General features: G+C 37.8%; 1 protein-coding gene across 1 annotated transcript in view; it reads right to left on the bottom strand.

The window, feature by feature from the left end:
* The window catches only part of LOC306639399 (uncharacterized protein), an 829262-nt gene extending 824717 nt beyond the window's left edge, over positions 1-4545 (bottom strand). The window contains exon 1 of the mRNA XM_079102875.1: positions 4387-4545. The gene's annotated coding sequence lies outside the window, so the exon portion shown is untranslated. The remainder of the gene's footprint in view (positions 1-4386) is intronic.
* Positions 4546-22377: the final 17832 nt, after the last annotated feature.

Here is a 22377-nt window from a genome sequence, read left to right as displayed (position 1 = left end):
AAAGAGGATAGTAAGCAAAACTTAAATCGCATATTCTCCTTCCAAAAGAGAGGTAATTAACATTTCCTGAGCGTAAACTACTTGCTAAAAAATATTCTAGGAGTTTTGCATGTTTTAGCTCTGAATTCTTACAACCATAGGCACTTGCCCCATTTTATGGGATGGGGCCCTCTCCATATTAAGCACCAGGCAATATGACTCCAGATTTTTGCAACTATTCCTCATTGCCCCTATGTTATTCAAGATAATGAGTAGGGGGCCAGGTAGAGGAAAATAAATTTTGTTGTTTATTTTGCAGAAAAATGTCCATAGACTTTCCATTTTCCAAGGGGCAAAAATGACAAGCTACTGTTTTTTTGGAATGCAATTCCTGTATATGATTTCTGTATTTCAATATTCCTATGATGTATAATTTGAGGCATTTTAAAAAGCACTATTAAGTGGTATTACGATAATTCAGTTTGAGGCACAGTGATATTTTTTCATAGCATCTCTGGGAGACATCATGTGCTCATTAGAAGGGCAATTTTGACATCAATACCGTTTGGCAATTTGGTAGAAAGAGAAATATATTTGAATATGAGCCCATAATATATACACTCATAGTTGCATTTCAAGATCAGAAAGAAATAATGGCTCTACTCCTAAATAAAAATAGATATCTGTCAAAAGGCTTAAAAATCTAGGCTTTTCAAAAGCTACAATATTCAGAAGCCTAGAAAAATAATCTGATATCACCCAAATAAACACTCCTACGGTCACAAAACCTTTAATTAAAATGTGGCAACTGTAATTTCACCTAATTAGAAAAGGTGAACCTAATTTTGAATTGCAAATTACTCATTTTATGAAAGCTTTTATGAAATTAAACCATCCTCAGACTGACAGCCTCAGTCAGTACAGTTTGAGAAGACCTATGATGTGACGTTTTTGATTAATCAGTGAGCCATTCCAAAGGCTCCCACATGTAGCCACTGACTGGTTCTAATGTTAGTAGGTGCAGCTTTCCAATTAAGACTTGCATCATGGTGTATAAGAGCTGGCACTCTAATCCTGTGTGACCTCACTCAACTTTTATTTATTTTCTCATTCATAACTGAAGATTAGAATATCCACATTTCCATAAAATAATAAGAACTGAATGAGAAATCATAGGAAAATAATCTGGTGTCTACTAAAGCATTTTAAGTGAATTTAATTACGATTAATTTAGGATTGCATGCTTTGTGCAATACACAATTCTACCAAATGTGAGAAGAATTTTGATCAATATAAAAGCCTCGTTTGCATTTTAATTTAGGATCTACAGAGGTTAAGCTGTCATGGTTGAATATATAATTTTTCCAACAAAAATGTAAAGGAAACAAATTTAAAAAAAGAGTAACATGTTAAATCTACAAAATCTTTAAAATGACAAATTCATTTGGGCTGAACAACTATTGTTTAAATATTGATGTAAATAAAACTGACAGTGTTCTCTTCAGAGTAGCAATGAGAGAGTATTTGGAGACAGAATTCACTATAAAATTACATACACAGAGGAGAAGTTTTAGGATTCTACATACCTTGGAGTAATATTGTCTTCAGTTTTAATATTCCAAAATAGAAAAATCTTTAGCATTGTCCTAAAATTAAAATAATTGATTTAAAAATAGATAGAACTCTCAAACTTTTACAGGATCCACAAACAAAAAACCAAGGTATTAAATAACAAAAGCATATGAGTATTTTGTTTATAGTACACAAACACAACACAAAGTTTACAAATAACTTAAAAAATTATGAGTGCAAAAATTATGATTGCCTAAATAATCTCAAGAAGCAAGCCCTACTGTCATCAGTGTACAATGTATAATTTTTATTGCTTCAGAATCTAGTAAAAATGATCAAACAGGACACCAACAAGGCAGCAACCAGAGATCTTCTATACCCATGTTGTCTACCAGTGGTCCCAGGCAAGAGGATAGTCCTGAAATAATGGTTTTTTTAGTAAGTATCAGAATATTTCAGCAAAACTCAATGTGTTATTTTCAAATAGCATTTCAAAAGAATGCGTTAAGCTTCTCACCACTATTGTGAAAGTCATTTTGCAGAAAATGCACATGAGAAAAGATTATTTAAGAATTGTGGACATTTAAATATTCAAAGGGTGTTACAATACTGGCCAAAATAAAGAAAGTTCACAATATAATACACCGTTTATTCACTCAATAGTACAGAACGCTTTTAAAGGGATGAGGAATTCCAGGAGACCTGGTGAATTGCAAGATACACGTAGACTAGAAGGAAGTGATATAGAGGAGCAATAAGATGTTAGAGGGAACCATTCTTGGTAGGGTTTTTGACCCAGAACTTCTGGTCAAGTATTTAGTAATGTTCTCGAGGAAAGGACTTATAATATGCATGGGAACACATTTCAGTAGTCACCTGTATCCATAAAATGGTACTGTTCATTCAATATATTTACCATTGAAACTTAGAAACTAAAAAGTCAATTAATTGTTCATAGGCAATTCTATTAATTACAGGATGAGTTTACTTAAGATCCACTAGAATAAAAACAAATAGAATTTTTTACCATAGGTCAAGACAAAAGCAAAGTTTAATTTGAAAAGAAGAAAACATGAAACTTTAGCTAACTTTTAATATTTTTCATGCCATTAAATAGTTGGTTTATTTTAAATTAATACTTAATCATGGGTTTTAATGTAATGCTGATATACAATGTCAATTTCACTTAAGTATTGATAGAGCTGAAATTGACAACCTTGGAGGATGTCACTCATATTTATAATGATAAATAGACTCTTTATTCCTGTGCTATTTTAGGAGGATTGGTAAGTAGGAAACATACCTTCGCATACATTAGCAATCTCGATAATTTCATTTTGGTGGCTGTTTAGTCACTATTTCATTTTAATCAACTTTTCTGAAGTTGCTTGCATAGGGATTAGAAAGGCCTGAGGGATATTTTGGTCAAGGAAACAAAAAGGATTGAAATTACTTTCTTATGAGAGTTTCCAATATATTTTTTCTGAGGACAACACCACCATTTCTGTATAAATACTGTTTATTCTTTTAATCTCCGAACATGTTAAACATTTTACCCGATGTATGAAGAACGTATTCATGAAAGTCAAGGACTGGTGCATTCTTATACATATTTTGTGGTTTTGAATTATTTTTTAACTCTTGAACATGTCATTATTTAATTAGATGACTATATATCTTTGATATTCCAACTGGCAGAAAAATAAATTTAGGTATTATTTACTCCTTCCATGAGCTCATAGTAAACAAAAGGAAATGAAACACGTACAATACTATGCACAGCAAAAGAACCTTCACAAACATTTACCGCATCTCTAAAGTGAATTTTAATTCAACTGCAGAGACTTGGGTACACATTTTATACCCAATTGAACTGCCCGGACAAGTCTTCCTTAAATACACTAAAAACCCTTTGTCCTTTTAGGGTACTTGATCTGATTACACATTTATTACACAAATCTTATTCACTTTTGTGAACTTTATCTGATGTTATTTTCAGGATTTTACTCCAGAATTAGAACAGTCCTCATCATTTTGCTTTATATTTTGTATTGGTGGGGGCAGTGCATTTCCGTGTCCCTTGTGGAGCTTCATAAGCAGCGAACACGACTCTACACGTGGTGTTTAAACAACCAACGTTTGTAGTAGGATAGCGTTGTGAGGAAATCAGTTCACAAGTGATTCTCAGACACTGTATCCCCAGAATTAAAGGACAGCTTTGGGTTTTGCATTTTACTTATTATTTTGCTCAGTTGTTAACAGATTAAATAACAAGTAATCAGAGCTACCTAAAAAGACCCTTCCAAATGATGTTCAGGCGCTTCCAGTGATGCTGAAGAGATCCGTCTCTATCCACTGTTTTCACTAAATTACGTTACTGAGTGAAAAAAAAAAAAAAAATCTCCCAGTCCTCCTATCCTACGTGGGGCCATGCATTTCCCTAACTGACAGGTGGTCAGTTCCACAATCCAGTCCATCCTAGAATTTGCTACTTAGCACTTGTTTGTGGCACTTTAAGCGGCACTGTCTAAACCCTGAAAACTGGAAATGTGCGCTTTACAGCCCACGGGGTAGTATTTTTAATGCTTATTGACTGGCGACAGTGAAGGACGAGGATAAAGATGTCTTCATTAATTGCCACATATTACACGTACACTCGGGAGAGAGCGACGAAGGGGAACGATTCTGAAACGAGGAGTGAGAATTTCTCAGGCTTGTCCTCATGGCAACACGCTCCTTAACACAGTATTTTAGATTTACTCATTCGTAACTCGACCACCTGGCTTCCATGGAGACCGCCGGGAGGACCATTTATAAAAACGCAGTGAGACCTACATGAACCTGGGTGGTGCGCCATTCTGGGCGAAGCAAGGTGGGCGCCAGGACCCAAGCGTCTTCCTCGCTCCAGCCTCCACCGTCCCTGAACACAGACGCGGCTGGGGGTCGGTCTGGGAGCAGAGGTTCAGTTTCCACCAGCACGGAGGGCTTGGTGGCCCTGGTGGCCATGGTGGCCTCCACGCTTTCCACTCTCCGCTGCCTGGCCTGGGCCTGGGCCCATGTGACTCTAAGCCCCAGAACCGCGGCCACCATAGCAGCCGCCTGTGGGGCATCTGGAATTCCATCCAGTGCTTGACAAAGATCCTCTGGAGGATGATCACAGAGGCTCATCCTAAAAGGAATTACCAGATGTTTTGCTCCGGAGCATGGTGTTTTTTCTGCTGTGTTTTTCTGATAATATATTAGTCATTTCAGTCTGAACAGATTGCTTAAGGGGATGAGGGGAATACAACAAAAATTCCAGAAAATATTGCCTACAATCTGAAAAACAATGGATCTTTACCACTAACAAAATTAAAAATAATTTTGCAACCGTGCAATGAGTCCCTCAAAGCCTCTGGAGAAAATAGATATAGATCTGCCTTTGTCTCCAATAGGCTGGTTAAATTCTAAAGATGGTTTTGTTTATGTGAGGTGGTGGGGGTAAAAGAATAAGGTTTCACAACATTCCTTCCTTCCTACAAAGAATAGGTCACCCCTATAATAAACGTTGGTGCACAATGCCCTCTTCTGGAAAAAAAAGCTACATAAAACAAGGTAATCTATTCAGTAAAAAAACTTGGCCACAAGAACCATTGCGACCACTGCCCTCCTGTAGCCCTTAACTCAGCAATTTAGATATTAACCAAATGGACCTAGTAGAGATGGTCACATGAGATTACCTGTCTATCGCTTTAACCGGGAGAGTAATAAGAATAGTCTTAGGTCACACAGAGTTTAGATATTAAGGAAATAAACATTGTATTAGCTCATTGACATAGTTAGATAGTCTTGAAACAATTGTGATTAGGTAAGGATAATCTGTAAGGTTGCTATTCTCTGTCTATGCTTTGGAAACTTCTTTAATATTAACCACAAGACTGCCATTATAGCCTGAAGAAAAATGTATATAAACCCAGCTTTCCCCAGAATGAAGTGGGATTGATTGCACCAGAACTAGAGTCTGTGTCTTTCATTCTCCATCCTTCTCCGAGGATGTCTCCCCGCGCCCTGTTTACCTATGTGGAACCCATGGACTCCTGTTAGGGCTGGACCCCGGCAGCCGCCTGCCAGAATCCGCAAGGTGCCAAAGGACTAGACCAAGTGCGAGGTTCCTCAGGCAGCCCGGCCTCACGGAGTAGGCAGCGGGCTGCTGGCGGCGGGCTTGGTCCCGCCCACTAGATAAGGCCAAGAGGCCCCCCCAGGCCCCGCCCCCCATGCCCCCTGGGCCCGCCCAGGAAGCCTCCTCCTGAGCCGCGGAGCGGTGCAGGCAGGACCACAGCCCCAAAGACTGCAAGCTGCATCTTCAACTTCGCTGTCATGCTTCCATGCACATTAGGTTAGAGGTTCCACTTTGAAAGCATGAGAGTGTCAAGGTCTTTGAATGGCATATGCCATTTCTGAGAAATGTATGTGAATGCTAAGTATTGCTTTGTACCAGCAACTGCCCCATTCTTTGAAAAATAAAATTGATTGAAGTAGTTGAGGATTTGTTTGGCTTTACAGGAAGCAATCTGGTGCTAAGTAGTTTTAAATGGTTTTGTAAGCAAAGCTGAATTGTAGCTCTTCATTCAGGAATACATATTAAGACTATGGAATGGGTGTTAAGACTTGGCAGGGGGAGAAAATGGGCTTGGTTTATAGATATTTTATAGCCCTATGAGCGATCTTTTTCTTGAAAGTTTTTGAAAGAAGTGGAAAGATCATTTTGTTGCATTTCTCCTATTCTTGTTTTTAAAAGAACAACAAATCCCAAGCCCTACATATGGCTTGTATTGAACTTTTATATTTGAATTAAAGATTGTTAAACATGAAAAAAAGTGTACCTTAAACTTCTTTGAGATGATTGATGAGGGAGAGTGACATATAAGTAAAAAATGTTATTACTTCAAACTACAGATTTCTAATGGCAAGATATTTACATTAGTCATAGAATAAAGATAATGAAGAGAATTGTATTGAATACCATCTCATTGCAAATTCTTGGCACTTCTGTCCATTTGTACAGTATTCAAGACCCTTCATATCCTCATGAATAGATTTTTAAATATATGTATGTATGTACATATAGCATATATATAATAGCATTTTGAACTTTCTAACTATTTTGAATGTCTGTATAATGTAAAATCTGTTGGAAGAGTGGAGTTTAAAGCATACGGTTAGACATTAGACATTCCCTTAGTGGAGAGAGAAAGGTGAATAATTAAAAGGGTATTAAGAATCCAAGATGTACTAATTAAGATATTTTCTCATGCTTGTTGCTGACAGTGCTCAAATTAGCTGAAGGATGAACTTTTGGTTTACTTCCAGGCAAGTGGAAGCTTTTTTAAATTATCAAGTTGAGAAAGTATTTGGACAATGTGTTCCCCAAACATTTAGATGTTTTCTACAAGATTTTCATGACTTAGAAAGCCCCACTAGGTTTGTGCACATCTTAAGTGGCTCTGCAATAGAATCCATTGTTGAAAATGATTGTGTGTACTGGCATCTGCCCTCACTGGATGTTCAGACTCTGTGTCTCATTCATACCTGAGTCATGCCTGAGGGCATATGCAGAAGAGTAATAGGAACCCAAACCCAATGGGATAGATGGGAGGGAAGATGCACTTGTTAAGCCATCGGCCAGGGACATCACAACTCTTACTTTCTTTCAATGAGCTTCCAGTGCTTTGTTTGAATAGTGTAGATTTGAAGATCCACTGAGTACTGAGTGGGTCATCTCAAAACTCACTGCTTTTCACATAACTCTTTCACGAGGCTTTCTTTTCCTTCATAACATCCGGTTGTGTTTGGACATGTTTGAACGGAGGGAATTAATGGAAAAAAATCACACCTCTAAAACACAGTATATTAAATATGTGAAAAGGACTTCTTAAAAATCATTTTGTAATTTACTGTCAGTAAATGCAATAAACATGTGGACTGTATAGGGAGATCAATGTTTTGCTTGTTTTTGTGTTTTTAAAGATGAAAACAAACTGGTGATACAAATGGTAGGCTAGGTTCACAAATACATTATAATTTCTCTGAGATGTTTTTACCAAATCCCATTTTTTGGACAACTGGAGAAGATCTATTCTTATCAATGGTACAAGCTCTTGTCAAAAATAACACAAAGCATAATTTTCTTTTTTTCATATTTGAGATTGTATTGGCTCTATTAAAAATGAGTACACAGGCAAATATTTCACTTTTGCACACAATTCTTAACACACATACAGGAAATCTAAAAAACCTTATACTGTGATTCTTTTTCAATGATTCCAGTGACTTTCCAGCTTTGAATTTGGAGGCAAATTGTTCTTAATAGAATATCCAGTACCAGTATCTTTGAATGCTGTTGTTATTTAGGTCCCACTAATTCAAAACTTTGTCACACACACTACATACTCAAACTCTCAACCTTTATAGCACATTAAAAAGAGTTGGGAAAACTAAGACTTCCACAACCCAAAGTGTTACAGAATACACACGATTCTGACAGCAATGAACCAGTAGTGGTCTTCTTCAGGAAACAATTCTACTAAAAAACACAGGAATAGAAGTAATGTAAAATATTCAAGACATTAAATGCAAGACTGTGACTCCAAACTGCCACTTAATATGCTTTGTACTGCAGGATATAAAATTAACCCCCCACCTATGGAATGTTAAGCTGACACCCAAGACAGTCCAAGCCTCCCATATTTCAATATCCCACTATTTTCTGATTTTACCCAAAAATAAACAACCAGCAAGTGATTTCGTTTCTCAAAAAAACCATTTACACTTAAAAAATGGGATGAGATGGGATGCCCTCCTTTTTAAAAATGTTTCTAGAGCTACTAAAAAACGTGCATTTACAAAATAGTCGATAAAAAATATTCCTCTGGATTGTACAAGAAGGGAACCGAGCTTCTTTCTCTTCTGCTTCATCCGAGGCTGGACTTTCTCCATTTTCGGCAGGTAAATCTTCTGTAGTTTCTTGGTTAGCCACTTCAGCCTGTTTTCCCTTTGCTCCCCTTTTCCCTGTTGTTGGAACTTTTTTGTCGGAAGATTTATCCTCCTCCGCCGCCTTCCTGGGCTTGGCGTCCGCCTTGGCAGGAGCAGGCTTAGCCGACAGGCGGGCGACCTCCGCTTGGCTCCTCTCTCGCTGCGCCTTGGGCCCAACTGATCCTCCTCTTGGGCCAACTGACCCTCCTCTTGGGTCGAACTGACCCGCCCGGCAGGGCGCTGCGGGTGCTGCGGGCACTGTGGGGTGCAGCGCGCGGGAGCCTTCCGAAGTCGCGCTGCCTAGGCGCTGGGCTGCTCTGGCCACGCAAGCTCCGTAATTGTCATACAGTTTATCTTCACTAAAACTACTGGAACATTTCTGAAAATACATGGGGTATATTTCATTTTATTTTATTAGTCTAAAATGATGATTCCTCACTGAAGGCAATTCTGCTGCGTGGGTGTCATTTTGTAACACCTAGACACAGTCCGGCTTGTCACCACTTGGAAGGAATGTTACTGGTGTCTGGCAGTGGAAGGTAGGGATGCTGCTAAGCATCCTATAAGGCACAGAGCACTTCCAAAACAAAGGCCCCAAATGTCAACATTGCAGAAGTTGAGAATCATTGCTCTAAAGACACATATTGTTGTATACAGTTCTCCTGAAATTCACACTACAGGCACCGTGCTCCTTAAGGACCGAAAATTCAATGACAGAAACAAGTAAATGAATTTAGAAGATTGAGCAAGTAGCTTAGAACAACTGGGCTAAACATGGGATTGAAGATTACACCTGTAATCTTTAAGATTCTTAATCATTTATGATGTTACCTGTGCTGATGTACTTCAGGTGAAATAAAATTTATAATTGTTTGATAAATGAATGAATAATTGAATTTGTATCTCAGCATTTAGAGTATATGTTATACATATAAATGACATGTTACGTAATGAAGAACATAACAGTAAGTCGGATGATGTGCAACAAATGTCCAGTGTTCCTTTGAAGGCAATCTGTGTTGTGACCATACACAGTATCATAAGTCTTCTCCATACCTGGACTCAGCAGAATGACATTCAAGACCCTTCACAGCCTGGCATCAGTATTACTTCCTTCCGCCCCTTTCCATAAGTTGACTTCTTCATCCCCAAAGCATTTTTCATTTCTGTCTGCCTGAATTGGTACTCTAAGAATAAAGCTTCGTCCACCTGGATTTCCGTTTCCTTTCCCACTCACCCTTAAGCAGTGCTTTTAAATCTTTCTCCTCTGAAGAGTCCGTCATCTAATCATCCATACTGATGTCTCATTTTCAGCAGCTCCTGCCTAAACCATCTATTTAAAGTATAGAATGGTACAGTCCAAAAAAAAAAAAAAGGAAGATTTTCTTTGTCATTAAAGGTGATGTCTGAGGCTGAAGTCACTGTGTATAAAACTGTACCCTATGGCATGTACTATATGCAGGTAAGATTTTAATGCTTTATGAGCATATCAGTCTACATTCTACTTTATAAAGTAAGGCCAACTATTTCAATTTTTTAGATGAAGAAACTGATGCTCAGTGAACATCTTAAAGTATACTTGACTACATGTAGTAGAGAATCTGTTTAACAAAGACCATATTCTTCCTCTTCATTCAGTTGCTAACAGGGCTGTCTAGCCCTGCTTGCTTCTAGGTGAGGTTCCTGGCATATGAGCAGATGGGATGGGTATTACTTCCTAGCTTAAACTGCAAGAGAGCCAGAGCATTGTCTTTCCTTGGCCTTAATCCACCTGCTGCTTTGATGTTTTTCTCAGAGAAACTATGGGAGCCACCCACTGAAAGATGTTAGAGCTCCCTGTGGCCTGGTCCCCAGAAGGACAAGAACTGAGTCTCCACCTCTACTTTGTCTACTCCACTGAGAACTGACTATATTTTCTGTGAGGAAGAAATACATTTTTATTTTTTAACTACTGAAATGTTAGGGTTTATCTACCAATGAAGTTGGCATACTTAATATATTGTACAATATTTGTCCTATGAGAAACAAACATTGTGATGACTCTTGTTTAAGTATAAGGGAATAGACAATAAAGGTGTCCAGACCTTCCCATTTATCCATGGTAATCATGATTTAAGCCTGTCTCCATAATATCAGTGCTTTCCACTCTCAAAAGCATCACCATTTGGATGATGAAGTGTATGATATGAAATTAATTATTGCCAAGGAAAAAGAGCAAAAAAAAATTAGGGTTAGTAAAGATAAATTTGAATTTTTGCACCACCATTTGTGTGATGCAGGACAAGTTCATTTATGCTCTTACCTGAAAAATGGGTGTAAGTATTCATGTTAGTTAACCTCTCAGCAATGTGAAAATCAAAGAAGATAACGTGCATGAATGGGATTCATGAAACAGCTTCAACAACTAAGAAATTCTATGTAAATATTCAGCTAATATTAAAATTATTAGGGCTGGAGATATAGCTCAGATGGTAGAGTGCTTGCCTTGCAAGCACGAGGCCCTGGGTTCCAACCACAGCACCGAAAAAAAAAAAAAATGTAGGAAGTTGTGAATAAAAATATTTCTTTAAACCAATATGAGATTCACTCTAGTCTTTAAATAAAATGTGTCAGTATTTGATGCACATTTAGGACTCAATTCTACTTAGAAAAGGGAATGAAATGAGGCCTATTGAATATCTACCTCTGGTGTCTGACTTTGGAAGTTCTGAATAACTAGTAGTACATCAAGGAGATCACAACCATGTGCCTTCTCGTAGCAACAACCCCAAACTGTAGCCTTCCAGGGGACTTGCAAGTGCCCCTTCTCCTTTCTTCTTTTCTTCTTCCCCATCCTCTATTCCTCTTCCTCTTCTTATGTTTCTTCTTCTTGTGTTGTACTATTCAAAGAGGGGTAAACCATTTTACCCTGTCTATTCATTACAATGCCCCCTACACAACCAGTCATCCAGCTTTCAATTATTGAACACGTAGCATGGATGTGTTAACACTTTCAAGAAGATGAGTTTAAAAAATACATGTATGTGTATATATGGAGAGAGACAGAGATAGATATAGATATATAGTAATGCCCTCACAGAATATACAACCTAGAGGGAAAGGGATAACAATATTAGTTACAAAAGTACAACTATAAAGCACACCTGAAAAGAAGATACCTGCTGGAAAGGGAAATAAAAGATTTCAACAAGATTTGAACATGTGAAGTAGATTTCCCCACAGTGATGAACGTTAGTTTGAGATCTGAAGAATGAACAGCCAGGTAAAGGGAATGAGGAGGTGGGGAAGTAAAGTAAGGTGGTCTGATGCTTGGCAGGGAAGGTCATTCCAGGCAGTCAAAACAGAGTGTGCAAAGACCCTGTTGAGGATAACGGCTTGCATTCTTCAAAGAGCAGAAAGAGATGAATTTAGATGTGACACTGAGCAAGGCTGGTCTATAGGTGACCAAGAGACAGATGCTGTGGAAACTTGTAGGCCACAACAAAGGTCTCTTGTCTTTTTCTCTGAGGACAATGAGAAGTCCCTGGAAGTTTTAATCATAGGGTGACATGATAGGATGTATATTTTGAGAAGATCACTGGATGCAAATGGTAGTTTGTGGCAATGATATATCTCACATTCCTTACTCTGAGGGCATGCCTGACAGATTTTTACAAGTGTTTGTTACAAAAGATGCTCAGTATCTCTCCTCACCATTGTCCTCTACTAAATCATTTCTCTTACTTCCTTCAGCATCAGGGTTAAGTAGAACATTCACCAAATTTACGTAAAAATTAAAAGTTCCTATTAACTTTTCTCTTATTTGGAATTCCATCCACATTTGCAAGACTTTTAAAATGTGGATGGAGTCAACTTCATTCTCTATTTTCTCCATTCTTTTTCTTTTAAATTTATTTATATATTTTTATTAAAAGTCATAAATTTACATAGGGCAATGTTGTTTGATTCATTCTGTTATTTTTTCCCTTTCCCCACCCCTCCCACCCCTCTTTTCACTCTGTATAGTCCTTCCTACCTCCATTCTTACCACCCTCCTTATCCCTAACCCTAAACCTAACCCTAACCCTAATGCTAACCCCACCTACCCCCCCTTATATGTCCTCATCCGCTTATCAGCGAGAGCATTCGTCCTTTAGTTGTTTTGAGATTGGCTTATCTCACTTAGCATGATATCCTCCAATTTCATCCATTTGCCTGCAAATGCCATAATTTTATGATTCTTTATGGCTGAGTAATATTCCATTGTATATATATACCACTGTTTCTTTATCCACTCATCAATTGAAGGGCATCTAGGTAGGTTCCACAGTCTGGTATTCCATTGTATATATATGCCACAGTTTCTTTATCCATTCATCAACTGAACGGCATCTAGGTTGGTTCCACAATCTGGCTATGGTGACTTGAGCAGCTATGAACATTGATGTGGCTATATCTCTGTAGTACGCTGATTTTAAGTCCTTTGGGTATAGGCCAAGGAGTGGGATAGCTGAGTCAAATGGTGGTTCCATTCCAAGCTTTCTGAGGAATCTCCATACTGCTTTCCAGAGTGGCTGCACTAATTTGTAACCCCACCAGCAATGTATGAGTGTACCTTTTTCCCCACATCCTCACCAACACCTATTGTTGCTTAGTTCTTGATAATCACCATTCTAATTGGGGTGAGATGAAATCTTAGGGTAGTTTTGATTTGCATTTCTCTTATTACTAAAGATGTTGAACATTTTTTCATATATCTGTTGATTGCTTGTATATCTTCTGTGAAGTGTCTGTTCATTTCCTTAGCCCATTTGTTGATTGGATTATTTGCATTCTTGGTGTAGAGTTTTTTGAGTTCCTTATAGATTCTGGAAATTAGCACTCTATCTGAAGTATGAGTGGCAAAGATATTCTCCCACTCTGTAGGCTCTCTCTTCACATTACTGATAGTTTCCTTTGCTGAGAGAAAGCTTTTTAGTTTGAATCTATTCCAGTGGTTGATTCCAGCTTTTATTTCTTGTGCTATGGAGTCCTGTTAAGGAAATCTGATCCTAAGCCAACAAGTTGAAGGTTTGGACCTACTTTTTCTTCTATAGGATGCAGGGTCTCTGGTCTGATTCCAAGGTCCTTGATCCATTTTGAGTTGAGTTTTGTGCCTGGTGAGAGATAGGGATTTAGTTTCATTCTGTTGCATATGGATTTCCAGTTTTCCCAGCACCATTTGTTGAAGAGGCTATCTTTTCTCAATTGCATATTTTTGGCACTTTTGTCTAGTATGAGAAAATTGTATTTATTTGGGTTTGTGTCCATGTCCTCTATTCTGTACCATTGATCTACCTGTCTATTTTGGTGTCAATACCATACCGTTTTTGTTACTATTCCTTTGTAGTAGAGTTGAAGGTCTGGTATTGCGATACCCACTGCTTCGCTCTTTCTACTGAGGATTGCTTTAGCTATTCTGGGTTTCTTATTCTTCCAGATGAATTTCATACTTGCTTGCTCTATTTCTGTAAGGTACACCATTGGGATTTTAATTGGAATTGCATTGAATCTGTATAGCACTTTTGGTAGTGTGGCCATTTTGACAATATTAATTCTGCCTATCCAAGAACATGGGAGATCTTTCCATCTTCTAAGGTTATCTTTAATATCTTTCTTTAATGTTCTGTAGTTCTGATTGTAGAGGTCTTTCACCTCTTTTGTGAGATTGATTTCCAAGTATTTTATTTTTTTCGATGCTATGGTGAATGGGGTAGTTTTCCTAATTTCTCTTTCTGAACATTCATCACTTATGTATAAAAATGCATTAGATTTATGAGCATTGATCTTGTAACCTGCTACTTTACTGAATTCACTTATGAGTCTAAGAGTTTTCTGGTGGAATTTCCAAGTTCCTCTAAATATATAATCATGTCATCAGTGAACAGGGATAGTCTGAGTTCTTCTTTTCCAAATCATATCCCTTTAATTTCTTTGGTTTGTCTAATTGCTCTGTCTCGAGTCTCAAGAACGATATTGAATAGAAGTGGTAAAAGAGGGAATCCCTGTCTTGTTCCAGTTTTTAGGGGGAATGCTTTCAGTTTTTCACCATTTAGAATGATATTGGGCATGGCTTAGCATAGATGGCCTTTACAATGTTAAGGAATGTTCCCACTACCCCGATCTTTTCTAGTATTTTAAGCATGCAGAGATGCTGTATTTTATCGAATGCTTTTTCTGCATCTATTGAAATAATCATGTGATTCTTAACTTTTAGTCTGTTGATATGGTGAATGACATTTATTCATTTCCGGATGTTGAACCAACCTTGCATCCCTGGGATAAAACCCACTTGATGATGGTGCACTATCTTTTTAATATATTTTTGTATGCGATTTGCTAAAATTTTGTTGAGAATTTTGGCGTCCATGTTCATTAAGGATATTGGTCTGAAATTTTCTTTCCTTGATGTGTCTCTGTCTGATTTAGGTATCAGGGTGATATTGGCTTCATAGAATGAGTTTGGGAGGGTTCCCTCCTCTTCTACTTTATGGAATACTTTGACAAGTATTGGAATGAGCTCTTCTTTAAAGGTTTTGTAGAAGTCGGCTGAGAACCCATCTGGTCCCGGACTCTTCTTTGTTGGTAGGCTTTTGATGACCTCTTCTATTTCATTGCTTGAAATTGATTTATTTAATTTGTGTATGTCCTCCTAATTCAGTTTAGGTAATTCCTATGTCTCTAGAAACTTGTTGATGTCTTCAAGGCTTTCTGTTTTGTTGGAGCATAGATTTTTCAAAATAGCTTCTAATTATGTTTTGTATTTCACTGGTGTCTGTTGTGATATTTCCTTGTTCATTCTGAATTTTAGTAATTTGAGTTTTCTCCCTCTTTCTCTTTGTTAGTGTGGCTAAGAGTTTATCAATTTTCTTTATTTTTTCAAAGAATCAACTATTTATTTTGTTAATTTTTCTGATTGTTTCTTTTGTTTTAATTTCGTTGATTTTAGCCCTGATTTTAACTATTTCCTGTCTTCTACTACTTTTGGTGTTGGACTCCTCTTCTTTTTCTAGGGCTTTGAACTGTAGTGTTAAGTCTTTTATCTGTTGATTTTTACTTCTTTTGTTGAATGTGCCCCATGAAATAAATCTTCCTCTAAGTACTATTTTCTTAGTGTTCCAGAAATTTTTATATGATGTCTTTGTTCTCATTTACTTCAAAAATTTTTTTTATTTCCCTCCTGATGTCTTCTGTTATCTATTCATCATATAATAGTGTATTATTTAATCTCCAGGTATTGGAGAAGTTTCTGTTTTTTATTCTGTCATTTATTTCTAATTTCACTCCATTATGGTCTGATAGAGTACAAGGTAGTATATCTTCTTGTATTTGCTAACAGTAGCTTTGTGGCATAAGACATGGTCTATTTTAGAGAAGGATCCATGTGCTGCTGAGAAGAAAGTGTATTCATTCTTTGTTGGATGGTGTATTCTATATAAGTCGGTTAAGTCTAAATTGTTGATTGTGTTATTGAGATCTATGTTTTCTTTATTCAAGTTTTGTTTGGACGATCTATCCAGTGGTGAGAGAGGTGTGTTAAAATCGCCTAGTATTATTGTGTGTGGTCTATTTGATTTCTGGAATTGAGAAGGATTTGTTTGATGTACATGGATGAGCATATGTTCGGGGCATAGATATTTATGATTGTTATGTCTTGATGATTTATGCTTCCCTTAAGCAGCATGTAATGTCTTTATTTATCCCTTCTGACTAGTTTTGGCTTGAAGTCCACATTATCTGAAATGAGGATGGATACTCCAGCTTTTTTGCTCTGTCTGTGTGCACGGTATGTTTTTTCCCATCCTTTCCCCTATAGTCTATGGGTATCTCTTTCTATGAGATGAGTCTCTTGCAGTCAGCACATTGTTGGATGTTTCTTTTTAATCCAATCTGCCAGTCTATGTCTTTTGATTGATGAGTTCAGGCCATTAACTTTCAGGGTTATTATTTTGATATGATTTGTATTCCCAGTCATTTGACTCATTTTTGTTTTTTGACATGATTTGTTTTCCCTTTAGTTGGCTATTCCTTTAGGCTAGTTCCTCCTGTTGCTGATTTGCATTGTTGTTTTTCATCTCTTCCTCATGGAATATTTTGCTGAGAATGTTCTGCAATGCTGGCTTTCTTTTTGTAAATTCCTTTAGCTTTTGTTTATCATGGAAGGATCTTATTTCATCGTCAAATCTGAAAGTAAGTTTTGCTGGGTATAAGATTCTTGGTTGGCATCCATTTTCTTTCAGGGCTTGGTAAATGTTGTTCCAGGCCCTTCTAGCTTTTAGGGTCTGGATTGAAAAATCTGCTGATATTCTTTTTGGTTTTCCCCTGAATGTAATTTGATTCCTTTCTCTTGCGGCCTTTAAAATTCTGTCTTTATTTTGTTTGTTAGGTATTTTCATAGTAATGTGCCTTGGGTCTGTTGTAATTTTGTATATTTGGAGTCCTATAAGCCCCTTGTACTTGGTTTTCCATTTCATTCTTCAGATTTGGGAAATTTTCTGATATTATTTCATTGAATAGATTGTTCATTCCTTTGGTTTGTTTCTCTAAGCCTTTCTCAATCCCAATAATTCTTAAATTTGGCCTTTTTATGATATCCCATAATTCTTGTAGATTCTGTTCATGATTTCTTACCATCTTTTCTGTTGGTCAACTTTCTTTTCAAGATTAAATATTTTGTCTTCAGTGTCTGAGGTTCTGTCTTCCAGGTGTTCTATCCTATTGGTTATGCTTTCTATGGATTTTTTAACTTGGTTTATTGTTTCCTTCATTTCAAGGATTTCTGTTTGTTTGTTTTTTTTTCAGTATCTCTAACTCTTTATTGTAATGATCTCTTGCTTCCTGTATTTGCTCCTTTAACTGTTGATTGGTGCGATCATTTAATGCCTGCATTTGCTCTTTCATCTCCTCCTTCAATGCCTGCATTTGCTCTTTCATCTCCTCATTTGCTTCCCTGATTGTTTTAAGTATGTTCATTCTGAACTCCCTTTCTGACATTTCTTCTGCTGTGCTATCATTGGGTTTTATTGATATAGTATCTAGGTTTGTTTGGGACATTTTCTTCCCTTGTTTTCTCATATTGGACAGGTATCATTGGGACTTTATGATATTGCAGAATTCTTCTATTGGCTTATATTGTCCCTGTAGATTTCCAGTGTATCACCTTCCTGCCTTCAGTAGCCTGAAGTCTTGGAGTAACTTGATAATGCAGTGCTTCCAAGGAAAGCTGCCCCTAGCCCACTACTGGTTCCAGGGCTTGGAGCTGGCTCTGTGTGAAAAGGCTCTCACTGGGGGGTCTGCTCCCTGAAGCTAGCCTGGAAAGGCACTTCCTGCCTGAGGGGGCCAGGCTGCAGGCTTCTTGGGGAAGTCCCTGGCTGCCCTGTCCTCGTCCTTGAAGCAACCTGCGCACAGGACCTCGCCACCCTGTTTCAGGGACTTGAAGCTTGGTTCTGTGCAGAAAGGCTCTCACGGGGGGCCTGCTCTGAATGCTGGAGAATCTGGCCCTGTGGGAGGAGCCCACCGCAGGAGTGCTCAGGGCTGCCTGGGGTAGTCTCTAGCTGCCCTACCCTACTCTAATAAGCCACCCGAATCCGGGCCTGCCGCCGGGCAGCACTTCACCAGGTGGGGGAGACTCACCCCGTGGCTCTATTTTAGTCCAAGTCTCTCAATGCCTCCCCTTCTTGGATCCTGGGTTCTGGAGCAACTGGAGATGCAGTCACCCTCTAGTCTGCCATCTTGGATCACCTCTGCATTCTTTTTCTTAACCAGACTTGGCTAGGTAAAGACAGGGACCTCTTCACCAGTTTTAGAATAAGAATGCATTCTACAGATAAATTGTTTAGTGTTTTGTTCCTTCTAATAGGTAACTTCAAAAGTTCATAAACTCTGTCTTTTGCAAACTTACACTTGCAGAAGTGAAATAATCTGAAAATAAAGACATTATGAATGTTTATTTCTAGAACAATTGCAATCAAGCCCTTGTAATCAGGGGATACATAAAATCGGCATGGATCCAAACTGAGTCTCTAACCTCTACATGAAGTTTTCCATTAAAATGATACTTTGTGTGACTTCTCCTACAAAATATAGTCAGCACAAATCATTTAAAAATTTTGTTTTGCCTTTGGCATGTGGACAGCGGACACTGGTTGGAAGCAGCAGCAGGAAGACAAGGAGGACAACGGGCTGGGACTGACCCTGGGAGGAGTCCCTGGAAAGTATGCATATAAACCCAGAACAAAGATTTGATTGAGATTTTTGCAGAGGATTTATCAGAAAAATTCTTCTTCTTCTTTTGCTTTTATTTGTTCTTTTTAGATATAAGTGATAGTAGAGTGTAGTTCAACACATTATTCATACATGGAGTATAACTTACTCTAATTAGGCTCACCTTTTTTTTTTTTTTTTTTTTTTTGTGTGTGCTGGGGATTGAACCCAGGGCCTTGTGCATCACATTCTTGTCATTGCACATGATGTGGAGTTTCACCGGTGGTGTATTCATATATGAACATAGGAAGCTTGGGTCAGATTCATTCTTTTTAGGGACCCAAAGATTTCTCCACAGATTCATTAAAAGTTTTTCATCTCCAGAGATTTAATGCTACTTGTGTTAACTCATAATCTATACCCTTAGTTCAATTCTGTCCACTTAGCTTTATTTCCATGAATACAGGACTCTGCTAACACATAAAAGCTTGCCCATCAAACTTGTGAGTGTATATTCACTCATAACCTCATTGTCTTACACCAAACTCCTTTCCCTTAAAAATCATTCTCGTTCTCATCATTGTGCCAACTACCTACTATTGTTTTATGGATCTTACCACCTTTTCCTCACTTGTCCCCTCTTTTATCTTCTTAGTTTGAAACTTGATGCTATGGTTTGGATATGAGGTGTCTCCCCAAAAGCTCACATGTGAGACAATGCAAGAAAGTTTGAAATGACATGGTTGGGTTATATCCTTAACCTGATCAGTGAATTAATCCCTGATGGGATTAACCAAGTGATAACTGGAGGCAGGTGGGCTGTGGTTAGATGAAGGGGTCCATTGGGGTATGGCCATGGGGTATATATTTTGTATCTGAGAAGGGAGACCCTTCCTGGTCATCGCGTGAGTTGCTTGTCTCTGCCACACTCTTCCTCCATGATGTTATGCCTACCCTCTAGCATTGAGGAATGGGGCCTGCAGTCTGTGGATTGAGACCTCTGAAGCCATGGGCCCTCAAATAAACCTTTCTTCTTCTTCTGTTGTTCTGCCAGGTTCTTTAATCACAGCAGCAAAGAAAGCTGACTAAAACACTTGAGCTCTTTTGAGTAGACAACCAACACACATGCCTGTTTCTACTCTTTATCAATCACACTCATGTGCCCAATGAACTTCTGGGTTATTCTTATACTAAAAGATATTTCCACAAACCACTCACCAGCTGATGACCTATCAGTGGTCCCCTTATTTACAGAATCAAAATAGCTACTAATAACATTTACCATTTAATAAATCTTGGGAAAAACCAATTATGGCTTTAAGGATATATCTATAATTTCCACAAAGCTTTAAGAACTCATCTTAATATTTTCAATTTTTTCTAGTACTGATGATGTTTGCTATTTAAATTACATAAAAATAGTTTAAATTCGTACTGATAGTAAAAAGATTTTCCTTATCAGTAGGTGATATACATGATTGAAAATCAAATAAAAGAAATAAAGTCAACTGAACCAGTGTATGGCTTAATCAATATTAGTTCCTTCCCACTCTAAAGAGAAAAGAGAATGCTTAGATAAGGTGTGATACCAGAAGCCAACATCAATTTTATGACATAACAATCTATTATTTTATTCAGGATCGATCCACTTCACATCAAGGTCACACATGGTTTCATGGGGGCAGGACATCTTAATGGGTTTATTTGAGAGTCACAAAAAGATCCAAGAACAATTGATTTGATTTACTTGGACTTAAGTCTTGCCCAAGTCACCAAAACAAATGTGCAATCCTTCAGGCCCGATGTGAGTACACCAGCTAGAAATTGAGGCTCTACTTCCAGACTTGATTGAGGACATAACTTCCTATAGGGAACAACTAGGAGATGAGACTTTTCCTGAACTACTAGTTACATGGTTTAAGAAAAAGAGGGCATATGTCAACATTAAATCTGAAAAGAATAGCTATTAGTTAAATTGTCAAGTATTTGCTTTGTATGAAAAGTCATTCAGCTTAGATAACAGAAATGATAAACTGTATTTCAGGTAAAAGAATAAAGTATATACCTGGGTATGGTGGCACACATCTGTAATCCCAGTATCTCAGGAGGTTGAGACTGGAGGCTCTCAAGCTCAAAGCCAGCCTCAGCAATTTTAAGGTGCTAAGCAACTCAGTGATACCCTGTCTCTAAATAAAATACAAAAGAGAACTGATATGTGGCTCAGTGTTTGAGTTCTCAAGTTCAATACCAGTGCTCCCCACCAAAAAGAGAATAGATTACTTAACTTGTATTTGGGTACAAAGTGTGATTATGGCTGATTTAGAGATATGCTCCAGAGACTATTCTGACAGAACTAAGAGGATCCAAAAGGAATGAGGGAATATAAGAAATGGCATTTTATAAATGGTGCAGTTTGACTTGGAGCCTCTCAAAGCGCAGTGATCTGGTGTTAGCTTTTTTCTCAGGAACTAAATTTTTTGATGTGGATGTTTCTCTTTATCTACTGCATTATTCCAGAAAAAGATAATGATCAGTTTAGTAGTATAGCAAATGGAACTCTGGAAGATAGGTATTATTCATTTAAAAGTGTCCCAGACTTTTAATTGACTTTAAACTTATGATTACTTTTTAAAATAAGAAAGAGTTAAACACATTTCCACAATGATCTACTACTTCATAACAATCAGGGTACAGGCAATAAGTGGTTTGAATGTGGGCTTGAAATAAGAATTTCAGGACTGGGGCTGGAGCTCATTGAGAGACCACTTGCCTCACACGTGTGAGGCACTGGGTTCGATCCTCAGCACCACATGAAAAAATTGACGAAAAAGACATTTAAAAAAATAAATAAAAATATAAAAGAAAGAATTTCAACTTAGAAGAAACAAAAGACCAGAATATCAAGGTAAATAAACAAAGGGGATTACAGAAAACTGAGAAAAATGGAAAACTAACTAATGGAAATGAAGTAAAATTTCTGAAGTAAAATTCCGGGTGAAATGGCACTTGACTCTGCCCCATTGTCTTCACTGTGTATGCTGTGATTCAACTCAGCCTTACCAGAATGGCACAGGAGGGCAGAGAGGAGACTGAGGATGTGATGGTAGGGCACTGTAGGTATACTATAAAACACACTTCTGATTCTGTGAGATAAGGTCTAGAACCAGGCATAATCTAATTCGTGTTTTTAAAAGGCACTGGCAAGAGTGAAAAGAGAAAGTGAGGGGATTCTCCCAGTAGTCCACCCTTATAAGATGGAGGCCTACATGAGCTGGCCTTCATTGCAGACTTAGAAGGCGACTGGGTTGGGGATCTACTGGGGAGCACACTTGATAATGGATTGTATTTGTAATGTAGGGGGAAGGGAAGAATCCAGATTGAAAGCTAGTTTTTTTTTGAATAGAGAATTCACAGGGGTTCCATTTATTGTGAGAGAGAAGTTTGGGGTGAAACAGGGTGGGTGTCAAAAATGGAGGGTTTTGTTCTGAGATGCCAGTTAGATAGCAAGAGTAGATGTTGTGTAATAATCAGTTTGAGATATGAATCTGGACAGGAAGAGGTGTAAGTTAAGGGATCATTGATGTATTATAGATG

Source organism: Sciurus vulgaris, assembly GCF_902686455.1.
Source record: "Sciurus vulgaris genome assembly, chromosome: 1".
NCBI lineage: Eukaryota > Metazoa > Chordata > Mammalia > Rodentia > Sciuridae > Sciurus > Sciurus vulgaris.
Note: the sequence above shows the minus strand (reverse complement) of the source record. Positions and strands in the feature narration are given on the sequence as shown.